At 39.5% G+C, this 13,307-nt stretch overlaps 1 long non-coding RNA gene across 2 annotated transcripts in view; it reads right to left on the bottom strand.

Moving 5' to 3' along the window:
* Positions 1-13,307, bottom strand: part of LOC114236863 (uncharacterized) — a 49,575-nt gene that overhangs the window by 15,271 nt on the left and 20,997 nt on the right. For both annotated transcript variants that reach the window (XR_003622709.2, XR_003622710.2), the window contains exon 2: positions 10,494-10,732. This is a non-coding gene — a long non-coding RNA (uncharacterized LOC114236863). The remainder of the gene's footprint in view (positions 1-10,493; positions 10,733-13,307) is intronic.

The following is a 13,307-nucleotide window of genomic DNA, read 5'->3' as shown; positions in this document are numbered from 1 at the left end:
CTTCACTCTGTATGACAGTCTCTAGATCCATCCACGTCTCTACAAATGACCCAATTTCATTCCGTTTGGTGGCTGAGTAATATTCCATTGTATACATATACCACATCTTCTTTATCCATTCATCTGTTGATGGGCATTTAGGTTGATTCCATGACCTGGCTATTGTAAATAGTGCTGCAATGAACATTGGGGTGCATGTGTCTTTCTGAATTATGGTTTTCTCTGGGTATATGCCCAGTAGAGGGATTGCAGGGTCATATGGTAATTCTAGTTTTAGTTTCTTAAGGAACCTCCATACTGTTCTCCATAGTGGCTGTATCAATTTACATTCCCACCAACAGTGCAAGAGGGTTCCCTTTTCTCCACACCCTCTCCCAGCATTTGTTGTTTGTAGATTTTCTGATGATGCCCATTCTAACTGGTGTGAGGTGATACCTCATTGTAGTTTTGATTTGCATTTCTCTAATAATTAGTGATGTTGAGCAGCTTTTCATGTGCTTCTTGGCCATCTGTATGTCTTCTTTGGAGAAATGTCTATTTAGGTCTTCTGCCCATTTTTGGATAGGGTTGTTTGTTTAATATTGAGCTGCATGAGCTGTTTATATATTTTGGAGATTAATCCTTTGTCTGTTGATTCATTTGCAAATATTTTCTCCCATTCTGAGGGTTGTCTTTTCGTCTTGTTTGTGGTTTCCTTTGCTGTGCAAAAGCTTTGAAGTTTCATTAGGTCCCATTTGTTTATTTCTGTTTTTATTTCCATTACTCTAGGAGGTGGATCAAAAAAGATCTTGCTGTGATTCATGTCAAAGAGTGTTCTTCCTATGTTTTCCTCTAAGAGTTTTACAGTGTCCGGTCTTACATTTAGGTCTCTAATCGATTTTGAGTTTATTTTTGTGTATGGTGTTAGGGAATGTTCTAATTTCATTCTTTTACATGTAGCTGTCCAGTTTTCCCAGCACCACTTATTGAAGAGACTGTCTTTTCTTCATTGTATATCCTTGCCTCCTTTGTCATAGATTAGTTGACCATAGGTGCGTGAATTTATCTCTGGGCTTTCTATTTTGTTCCATTGATCTATATTTCTGTTTTTGTGCCAGTACCATATTGTCTTGATTACTGTAGCTTTGTAGGATAGTCTGAAGTCAGGGAGTCTGATTCCTCCAGCTCCGCTTTTTTCCCGCAAGACTGCTTTGGCTACTCGGGGTCTTTTGTGTCTCCATACAAATTTTAAGATTTTTTGTTCTAGTTCTGTAAAAAATGCCATTGGTAATTTGCTAGGGATTGCATTGAATCTGTAGATTGCTTTGGGTAGTATAGTCATTTTCACAATATTGATTCTTCCAATCCAAGAACATGGTATATCTCTCCATCTGTTGGAATCCTCTTTAATTTCTTTCATCGATGTCTTATAGTTTTCTGCACACAGGTCTTTTGTCTCCCTAGGTAGGTTTATTCCTAGGTATTTTATTCTTTTTGTTGCAATGGTAAATGGGAGTGTTTCCTTAATTTCTTTTTCAGATTTTTCATCATTAGTATATAGGAATGCAAGAGATTTCTGTGCATTAATTTTGTATCCTGCAACTTTACCAAATTCATTGATTAGCTCTAGTAGTTTTCTGGTGGCATCTTTAGGATTCTCTATATACAGTATCATGTCATCTGCAACCAGTGACAGTTTTACTTCTTCTTTTCCAATTTGTATTCCTTTTATTTCTTTTTCTTCTCTGACTGCCGTGGCTAGGACTTCCAGAACTATGTTGAATAATAGTGGTGAGAGTGGACATCCTTGTCTTGTTCCTGATCTTAGAGGAAATGCTTTCAGTTTTTCACCATTGAGAATGATGTTTGCTGTGGGTTTGTTGTATATGGCCTTCATTATATTGAGGTAGGTTCCCTCTATGCCCACTTTCTGGAGAGTTTTTATGATAAATGGGTGTTGAATTTTGTTGAAAGTTTTTTCTGCATCTATTGAGATGATCATATGGGTTTTTTTCTTCAACTTGTTAATATGGTGTATCACATTGATTGATTTGCGTACATTGAAGAATCCTTGCATCCTTGGGATAAATCCCACTTGATCATGGTGTATGATCCTTTTAATGTGTTGTTGGATTCTGTTTGCTAGTATTTTGTTGAGGACTTTTGCATCTATATTCATCAGTGATATTGGTCTGTAATTTTCTTTTTTTGTAGTATCTTTGTCTGGTTTTGGTATCAGGGTGATGGTGGCCTCATACAATGAGTTTGGGAGTGTTCCTTCCTCTGCAATTTTTTGGAAGAGTTTGAGAAGGATGGGGGTTAGCTCTTCTCTAAATGTTTGATAGACTTCACCTGTGAAGCCATCTGGTCCTGGACTTTTGTTTGTTGGAAGATTTTTTTTTAATTATTTATTTATTTATTTATTTATTTGGTTGCACCGGGTCTTATTTATTTATTTATTTTTATATTTATTTTTGGCTGTGTTGGGTCTTTGTTTCTGTGCGAGGGCTTTCTCCAGTTGTGGCAAGCGGGGGCCACTCTTCATCGCGGTGCGCGGGCCTCTTCACTATCGCGGCCTCTCTTGTTGCCGAGCACAGGCTCCAGATGCGCAGGCTCAGTAGCTGTGGCTCACGGGCCCAGTTGCTCCGCGGCATGTGGGATCCTCCCAGACCAGGGCTCGAACCCGCGTCCCCTGCATTAGCAGGCAGATTCTCAACCACTGTGCCACCAGGGAAGCCCCTGTTGGAAGATTTTTAATCACAGTTTCAATTTCATTACTTGTGACTGGTCTGTTCATACTTTCTATTTCTTCCTGGTTCAGTCTTGGAAGGTTATACCTTTCTAAGAATTTGTCCATTTCTTCCAGGTTGTCCATTTTATTGGCATAGAGTTGCTTGTAGTAGTCTCTTAGGATGCTTTGTATTTCTGCGGTGTCTGTTGTAACTTCTCCTTTTTCATTTCTAATTTTATTGATTTGAGTCCTCTCCCTCTTTTTCTTGATGAGTCTGGCTAATGGTTTATCAATTTCGTTTATCTTCTCAAAGAACCAGCTTTTAATTTTATTGATCTTTGCTATTGTTTTCTTTTTTCTATTTCATTCATTTCTGCTCTGATCCTTATGATTTCTTTCCTTCTGCTAACTTTGGGTTTTGTTTGTTCTTCTTTCTGTAGTTCCTTTAGGTGTAAGGTTAGATTGTTTATTTGAGATTTTTCTTGTTTCTTGAGGTGGGCTTGTATAGCTATAAACTTCCCACTTAGAACTGCTTTTGCTGCATCCCGTAGGTTTTGGATCGTCGTGTTTTCATTGTCATTTGTCTCTAGGTATTTTTTGATTTCCTCTTTGATTTCTTCAGTGATCTCTTGGTTATTTAGTAATGTGTTGTTTAGCCTCCATGTGTTTGTGTTTTTTACGTTTTTTTTCCCTGTAATTGATTTCTAATCTCGTAGCATTGTGGTCAGAAAAGATGCTTGATATGATTTCAATTTTCTTAAATTTACTGAGGCTTGATTTGTGACCCAAGATGTGATCTATCCTGGAGAATGTTCCATGTGCACTTGAGAAGAAAGTGTAATCTGCTGTTTTTGGATGGAATGTCCTATAAATATCAATTAAATCTATCTGGTCTATTGTGTCATTTAAAGCTTATGATTCCTTATTTATTTTCACTTTGGATGATCTGTCCATTGGTGTAAGTGAGGTGTAAAAGTCCCACACTATTATTGTGTTACTGTCGATTTCCTCTTTTATAGCTGTTAGCAGTTGCCTTATGTATTGAGGTGGTCCTATGTTGGGTGCATATATATTTATAATTGTTATATCTTCCTCTTGGATTGATCCCTTGATCATTATGTAGTGTCCTTCCTTGTCTCTTGTAACATTCTTTATTTTAAAGTCTATTTTATCTGGTATGAGTATTGCTACTCCAGCTTTCTTTTGATTTCCATTTGCATGGAATATCTTTTTCCATCCCCTCACTTTCAGTCTGAATGTGTCCCTAGGTCTGAAGTGGGTCTCTTGTAGACAGCATATATATGGGTGTTGTTTTTGTATCGATTCAGTGAGCCTGTTTCTTTTGGTTGGAGCATTTAATCCATTCACGTTTAAGGTAATTATCAATATGTATGTTCCTATTGCCATTTTATTAATTGTTTTGGGTTTGTTTTTGTAGGTCCTTTTCTTCTCTTGTGTTTCCCACTTAGAGAAGTTCCTTTAGCATTTGTGGTAGAGCTGGTTTGGTGGTGCTGAATTCTCTTAGCTTTTGCTTGTCTGTAAAGCTTTTGATTTCTCCATCAAATCTGAATGAGATCCTTGCTGGGTAGAGTAATCTTGGTTGTAGGTTCTTCCCTTTCATCACTTTAAGTATATCATGCCACTCCCTTCTGGCTTGTAGAGTTTCTGCTGAGAAATCAGCTGTTAACCTTATGGGAGTTCCCTTGTATGCTATTGGTTGTTTTTCCCTTGCTGCTTTCAATAATTTTTCTTTGCCTTTAATTTTTGCCAATTTGATTACTACATGTCTTGGCGTGTTTCTCCTTGGGTTTATCCTGTATGGGACTCTCTGTGCTTCCTGAACTGGGTGGCTATTTCCTTTCCCGTGTTAGGGAAGTTTTCGACTATAATCTCTTCAAATATTTTCTCGGGTCCTTTCTCTCTCTCTTCTCCTTCTGGGACCCCTATAATGCGATTTTTGTTGCGTTTAATGTTGTCCCAGAGGTCTCTTAGGCTGTCTTCATTTCTTTTCATTCTTTTTTCTATATTCTGTTCTGCAGCAGTGAATTCCACCATTCTGTCTTCCAGGTCACTTATCCGTTCTCCTGCCTCAGTTATTCTGCTATTGATTCCTTCTAGTATATTTTTCATTTCAGTTATTATATTGTTCATCTCTGTTTGTTTGTTCTTTAATTCTTTTAGGTCTTTGTTAAACATTCCTTGCATCTTCTTGATCTTTGCCTCCATTCTTTTTCCAAAGTCCTGGAACATGTTCACCATCATTATTCTGAATTATTTTTCTGGAAGGTTGCCTATCTCCACTTCATTTAGTTGTTTTTCTGGGGTTTTATCTTGTTCCTTCATCTGCTACATAGCCCTCTGCCTTTTCATCTTGTCTATCTTTCTGTGAATGTGGTTTTTGTTCCACAGGCTGCAGGATTGTAGTTCTTCTTGCATCTGCTGTCTGCCCTCTGGTGGATGAGGTTATCTAAGAGGCTTGTGCAAGTTTCCTGATGGGAGGGACTGGTGGTGGGTAGAGCTGGGTGTTGCTCTGGTGGGCAGAGCTCAGTAAAACTTTAATCCGCTTGACTGCTGATGGGTGGGGCTGGGTTCCCTCTCTGTTGGTTGTTTGGCCTGAAGCAACCCAACACTGGAACCTACCTGGGCTCTTTGGTGGGGCTAATGGCGGATTCTGAGAGCACTCACGCCAAGGAGTACTTCCCAGAACTTCTGCTGCCAGTGTCCTTGTCATCACAGTGAGCCATAGCTGCCCCCCACCTCTGCAGGAGACCCTCCAACACTAGCAGGTAGGTCTGGTTCAGTCTCCCTGGGGTCACTGCTCCTTCCCCTGGGTCCCGATGCGCACACTACTTTGTGTGTGACCTCCAAGAGTGTAGTCTCTGTTTCCCCCAGTCCTGTCGAAGTCCTGCAATCAAATCCCACTAGCCTTCAGATTCTGATTCTCTAGGAATTCCTCCTCCCATTGCCAGACCCCCAGGTTCGGAAGCCTGACGTGGGGCTCAGAACCTTCACTCCAGTGGGTGGACTTCTGTGGTATAAGTGTTCTCCAGTTTGTGAGTCACCCACCCAGCAGTTATGGGATTTGATTTTATTGTGATTGCACCCCTCCTACCGTCTCACTGTGGCTTCTCCTTTGTCTTTGGATGTGGGGTATCTTTTTTGGCGAGTTCCAGTGTCTTCCTGTTGATGACTGTTCAGCAGCTAGTTATGATTCTGGTGTTCTCACAAGAGGGAGTGAGAGCACATCCTTCTACTCTGCCATCTTGGTTCAGGAACCATTATTTTCTAAATAGTCTAAAATTGCTCTTTTGATTTCTTCCTTGCCCTGGGTTATTTAGGAAAGTTGTAAAGGGCCACGAAGTTTTGTGTGTGTGTGTGTTTATACTAGTGTTAACACGTTTTAAAGTGTTATTCCTGCATTTTGTGCCTGTATAATTCCTATAATTTGGAATTTATTAAAATGTTTGTGTCCTCTAATCTGATTGGTACTTGTAAATACTTCATGACATATGATGTAGTCTCTTTCAAGAATTAGGTTTGTTTTTAAATTTACATTGCTTTTTGAAATTAGTAACAGTGATCGCTTAAATGTCGACATTTTTATGCTTTCATTATGCATCACCGTTCTTTTATGCATTAGTCTCTTATTCTTCAATTCTCTGCTATGGCTCATTTCTAGTGAGCAGGACATTTTTGGTCATTTTTTTTTTAGGACTGGCATATATGAGGCATATTTTCTGCATCCCCAAATATATCTAAGAAAGTCTCTGTCACATTTGCACATACAAAATGCTGGCTTGATGTAAAACACTTGAGCTACATTTTCTCCAGCAGAATTATGTTTTAATTGCTTCTTTTTATTTTGGTGTTTATGTTTGTGGGGGGAAAATGTGCCTAATTTTTTCCTGTTATATTCAAATTCCTTGAAATTAGAATTTTAATTCAGATAATCTATGCATACTTTTATTAAATTCGCCTAACATTAATTTTGTCCTTTGATTTAAATATGTAAATCTTTCTCCCATAAAAAATTCGTGCATAATTTTTTCATTATTGCTCCTCTTTACTGCTCCTTCTTTCCTGTTGGAAATATTTTTGTGTGTATATGAGATCTCTCGATTTTCTCTTCAGAATCTCTCTTCTATAACTCTTAGGTATATTTTTTAATTAATAGGTATATTAGGTATATTTTTAATTAATAGGCTTTTTCTGGGCAGCTTTAGGTTTTCAGAAAAAACTGAGAGGAAACTAGAGTTCATAGGTGCTCCTCACACTTCTCCTAATTACCCCAGTTACCATTATTAACATCCTGAGTTACTGTGGTCATTTGTGACAATCAACGAGCCAATATTGGGACTTCCCTGGTGGCACAGTGGTTAAGAATCCACCTGCCAATGCAGGGGACACAGGTTCGATCCCTGGTCCAGGAAGGTCCCACATGCCGCGGAGCAACTAAGCCCGCGTGCCACAACCACTGAAGCCCTCGCACTCCAGGGCCCGTGCTCCACAACAAGAGAAGCCACTGCAATGAGAAGCCCATGCACCGCAACGAAGAGTAGTCCCTGCTCGCCGCAACTAGAGAAAGCACGCGCACAGCAACGAAAACCCAATGCAGCCAGAAAAAAAAAGAGCCAATATCAATACATTATCATTAACTGAAGTCTACAGTTTATATTAGGGCCGTCTCTCAGTGGTACACATTCCATAGATTTTGATAAATGTATAATGTATAATGACATGTAGTTCACCATTATGGTAACCTGCAGAATAATAGATTCATTTCCCTAAAAACCCTCTGTTCTCTACTTATTATTCTTTCCTTGTACTCCCCAAACCTTTGGCAACTTTGATCTTTTTATTGTCTCCATAGTTTTACCTTTTCGAGAATGTCATATAGTTGGGATCATACAGTATGTCGCCTCTTCAGACTGGTTTCTTCACTTAGTAATACACATTTAAGGCTCCTCCATGTCTTGCATGGGTGATAGCTCACTTCTTTTTAGTACTGAATAACATTCCATTGTCTGGATGGACCACAATTCACCTACTAAAGGACATCCTGGTTGCTTCCAAGTTTGGGCAATTATGAATAAGGCTTCTGTAAACACCTGTGAACAGGTTTTTATGTGGACATGAATTTTCAACTCTTTTGTATAAATACCAATGGGCACAATCGCTGGACCATCTGGTAAGAATATATTTAGTTTTGTAAGAAACCGTCAGTTCCACTTTGGAAGTGTCTTCCAAAGTGGCTCTATCATTTTGCATTCCCAGTAGCACAGAATAAGGGTTCCTGTCGCTCCTCATCCTCACCAGCACTTGGTATCGTCAGTGTTCTGGATTTGGGGCCATTCTAATAGGTGTGTAGTGGCATCTCATTGTTTTAATTTACATTTCCCCTGTGACATATGAAATTGAACATCTTTTCTCATGCTTATTTGCTATCCATATATCGTCTCTGGCAAGGTATCTGTTCAGATCTCTTACCCATTTTTAATGGGTGGTTTTCTGATTTTTCAATTTTAAGAGTTCTTTATACATGTTGGATACTGGTCCTTTATCTGATTTGTGTTTTGCAAAGATTTTCTCCTAGATTGTGGTTTGTCTTTTTATTCTCTTCATAGTGTCTTTTTTGCAGAGCAGAAGCTTTTAAATGATGTTGTATCTAAGAAGTTATCATCAAACCCGAGGTCACCTAGATTTTCTCCTATGTTATCTTCCAGGAGTTGTGTAGCTGTATATTTTACATTTAGTTCTACGATCCATTCTGAGTTAATTTTTTGAAAGGTGTAAAGTCTGTGTCTAGATTCGTTTTTTCGCATGTGGATGTCCAGTTGTGTCAGCAACATTTCTTATATATTTTTTCAAGTAATTTTTTCAATTTATCCTGTTAGTTCTCAAACTTGTTAAACTTTTCCTTTAAGTCACAGTGAAAAGGGCCATGAACCCACAATTGGCTAAGTTACCTCCATCGTTGTAGAATAGAAGTTTGGATTAGAAGATAAGTGGTTATGAAAAAAAATGGAATAAAGTACACCAAAGAAGATACATTTCTTGCTTCCCTGTATCTGTGGCCTGAGAATCATACCTGCTACACTTTCTGACCAGTTGTGTACCATTACTTATTTCTGAGACAGAGATTTCTAATGCCATGTAACATCATGCTTTAAATCAGCACTAAGTGCATATTTCTATATTTCTTAACTTGGCAAATGAGGTGGTTCATTTGAAAAAGGTGGGGTTTTTGGTTTGATTATTATTTTTTTCATGGCATAATTCTCAACAGCAATCTTCAAGGAGTTCTTAAGCAAATTCAAACTTTCCTGACACTAAATAATGGATATATACTGAAGTCGTACATTCTGGACAAAGTTTTCTAATAGTACAAATATTTCATTATTTCTTTTTTTTTTTTTAATTTTTATTTATTTATGGCTGTGTTGGGTCTTCGTTTCTGTGCGAGGGCTTTCTCCAGTTGTGGCAAGCGGGGGCCACTCTTCATCGCGGTGCGTGGGCCTCTCACTATCACGGCCTCTCTTCCTGCGGAGCACAGGCTCCAGACGCGCAGGCTCAGTAATTGTGATTCACGGGCCCAGTTGCTCCATGGCATGTGGGATCTTCCCAGACCAGGGCTTGAACCCGTGTCCCCTGCATTGGCAGGCAGATTCTCAACCACTGCGCCACCAGGGAAGCCCTCATTATTTCTTGATAAAATAATAATCTGTATTAAGTACTGATTTTTCTGTCAATTCTTAAAATACCTTAAGGTACCTAAGCTCAGTGTGTTCGTCTTCTCATTTTTAAGGAACAAATTAGTTTGAGTTCAAATGAAAATAGGACAAAATTAAAACAAAATAGGACATTTGACCCATTTTAAAAGCAGCAGCCTAGTAAATAAAGGCAGGCATGGTAAATAAAGGTCTCCAGCTACCTTCTCTATAAAACAATGGATGGAAGTGATGAATGAGAAAAAATTTTCCTGTTTGGCTTTTTCTAAACTCTCTTCAGCTTTCCAGCATTTGTACCAAATTCACCCTAGTTATAATTTGAAGGGGACAGTCACGGAAAAGTCCTGAGAAGTGTCATCAAGTTTGTTTCCTAATTGAGACACATTTTTTTCTAATATGGATTTTTTTTCTTATGTTTTCTGTACTTAAAAGCCTCTACTATACAAAGAAAACTTTCTGGTTTACAAGGAAAAAACAAGGAAAATACACATTATTTGAGTTTCTCTTTCACAAAAATGCACGTCTCATATGTGCACAGATTCAGACATATACCCTGAAATCTAAAGTACCTGAGTCAAATCATAGTCATTAACACCAAATGCATAATCTGTTTCAAATCAGAAATGTTTTATTTTTACTTTCTTCTCCTACCTCTCACTCCACCATATTTGTATAATTCCCTCTATCCTTTCCACTATGCCACATCCTTTACCTTCTTGAAATCAGGGTGTAAAGTGACCTCTTCCAGAAAACTTTCCCCATATAAGCGTACCCTCCCCTTTACCAGAAGCTCAGCATAAGTTATTTGTCATCCTCCGCATCACTGTTAGACACTGAATTTCAGCTGCAATTTACATGGAATCCATGCTACACTCAATGTTCTACTCTATTCAGTCACATATTCCTTGAAGGCACAGAAGTAGTTTAGATGTCAGGACTTCACGTTCCCAAGGTTAGGGCTACACATGGAGCTTCCAGGAAACCCCCTTTGGGCTTTCTCTTCTTCCCCTCTTTGCCAGGAACAGGAAATAGTGACCAGAGTATGGTGGCTATACCTTGTGATCCTGAGGATGGAAGCGCTTGTGGCAAGGATGGCTGAACTGAAAGACAAGGTGCGTCCTCCATTCCAACACTGGGCTGTCCACTTCTGCGTATCAGCTAAGGTTCCATCAGAGAAGCAGAATCCCTAGATGGGTGTGTTCTGTTACAGAGTCTGGACCTCAGGCAATCGCAGGAGCAGGTTAAGCAGAATCTGTAAGGCTGTTGTCCTTGCACCCGATGCTGATGCTGGAGGCTGCAGGCAGTGGAGAGAGGAAGATGGAAATGAGGAGGAAGAGAACAAGTGGGACCCACAAGCACAACCCGGAGTCCCTGGGGACAGACTGAACCAGCGTCAGATCTCACTGCCTCTGACCTTAGTGGTGTGAATATCCTTTAGAAACTGGGCACCTTTGTCACTGAGCTAAATGGGTACACCTGGCCCAGGTGCAGGTGTCAGAGAAGCTGAAGGCGGATCCAGGAAAAGATGGAGCAGCTGTGGGCCCAGGTGCTGGCTCACCTCGTGTGTGATAAGGTGAGTCAGCAGGTAATGACAACATGTGTGAGCTACACAATGGCTGCGATGGCCCTTCTATCTCCAAATCTCCCAGAGAACCTCTCTGTGACCCACTCCACCTGGAGATACACAGGAAAGGTCATTCTGGGATTTGTAGTTTAACACAGCCTGGTTGATAGAAAGCCATCACGTTTTGGATTTCTTTACACTTTCTCTTGTCTACACCACCTTATTTGGGACACCATTATCAGCAACCAAAATGTAATTCCTAGCCAATACTGGATCTCTGTAAGTAAATGTTGACCAGTAGTTGAACTGGATAATGAATAAGATGTGTGGATCCAGATGACTTCAACAGAGACTTTTCTTTTTTTTTTTTTTTTTTTTGTTTGTTTGTTTATACTGCAGGTTCTTATTAGGCATCAATTTTATACACATCAGTGTATACAGGTCAATCCCAATCGCCCAATTCAGCACACCACCATCCCCACCCCACCGCAGTTTTCCCCCCTTGGTGTCCATATGTCCATTCTCTACATCTGTGTCTCAATTTCTGCCCTGCAAACTGGCTCATCCGTACCATTTTTCTAGGTTCCACATACATGCATTAATATACGATATTTGTTTTTCTCTTTCTGACTTACTTCACTCTGTATGACAGTCTCTAGATCCATCCACGTCTCAACAAATGACTCAATTTTGTTCCTTTTTATGGCTGAGTAATATTCCATTGTATATACGTACCACATCTTCTTTATCCATTTGTCTGTTGATGGGCATTTAGGTTGCTTCCATGACCTGGCTATAGTAAATAGTGCCGCAGTGAACATTGGGGTGCATGTGTCTTTTTGAATTATGGTTTTCTCTGGGTATATGCCCAGTAGTGGGATTGCTGGGTCATATGGTAATTCTATTTTTAGTTTTTTAAGGATCCTCCATACTGTTCTCCATAGTGGCTGTATCAATTTACATTCCCACCAACAGTGCAAGAGGGTTCCCTTTTCTCCACACCCTCTCCAGCATTTGTTGTTTATAGATTTTCTGATGATGCCCATTCTAACAGGAGTGAGGTGATACCTCATTGTAGTTTTGATTTGCATTTCTCTAATAATTAGTGATGTTGAACATCTTTTCATGTGCTTCGTGGCCTTCTGTATGTCTTCTTTGGAGAAATGTCTATTTAGGTCTTCTGCCCATTTTTGGATTGGGGTGTTTGTTTCTTTAATATTGAGCTGAATGAGCTGTTTATATATTTTGGAGATTAATCCTTTGTCCGTTGATTCATTTGCAAATATTTTCTCCCATTCTGAGGGTTGTCTTTTCGTCTTGTTTATGGTTTCCTTTGCTGTGCAAAAGCTTTGAAGTTTCATTAGGTCCCACTTGTTTATTTTTGTTTTTATTTCCATTACTCTAGGAGGTGGATCAAAAAAGATCTTGCTGTGATTTATGTCAAAGAGTGTTCTTCCTATGTTTTCCTCTAAGAGTTTTATAGTGTCCAGTCTTTTTTTTTTTTTTTTTTTTTTTTATTTATTTATGGCTGTGTTTGGTCTTCGTTTCTGTGCGAGGGCTTTCTCTAGTTGCGGCAAGTGGGGGCCACTCTTCATCGCGGTGCGCAGGCCTCTCACTATCGTGGCCTCTCTTGTTGCGAAGCACAGGCTCCAGACGCGCAGGCTCAGCAATTGTGGGTCACGGGCCTAATTGCTCCGCGGCATGTGGGATCTTCCCAGACCAGGGCTCGAACCCGTGTCCCCTGCATTGGCAGGCAGATTCTCAACCACTGCGCCACCAGGGAAGCCCTGTCCAGTCTTATATTTAGGTCTCTAATCCATTTTGAGTTTATTTTTGTGTATGGTGTTAGGGAGTATTCTAATTTCATTCTTTTACATGTAGCTGTCCAGTTTTCCCAGCACCACTAACAGAGACTTTTCTTGTCTTGATAATACGTAAGACATCACTTTAAAAAAAAAAAACACAAAACACTTTTTTCTGAAAATCTTAAAGAAAACCATACTTTACTGAATCACTTTGCTGTACACCTGAAACACTGTAAATCAATTATACCTCAATTTAAAAAAGAAAAGCACACTTCAAAAAGGGAAAATTAAAAGATCATGGACCCGACAGAAAAGAACAGAAGGAAGGCTGGGAAGGGATGTGGTTATTGTCTAACTGGTCACGAAACTCCTGGCTAAGGGAAATACAGGCTTGTAACCAAAACTCTGAAATGTTAGTTCCAGGATGAAAGAATACTATCACAGTGCCAAGTCTTTTTTAAAAATATGGCTGTTTTGTGTACGGCATAAACTTTTGCAAC

The sequence above is a fragment of the Balaenoptera acutorostrata genome, chromosome 20, assembly GCF_949987535.1.
Source record: "Balaenoptera acutorostrata chromosome 20, mBalAcu1.1, whole genome shotgun sequence".
Taxonomy (NCBI): domain Eukaryota; kingdom Metazoa; phylum Chordata; class Mammalia; order Artiodactyla; family Balaenopteridae; genus Balaenoptera; species Balaenoptera acutorostrata.
The sequence above is the reverse complement of the archived record's forward strand: the minus strand, read 5'-3'. Positions and strand labels throughout refer to the sequence as shown.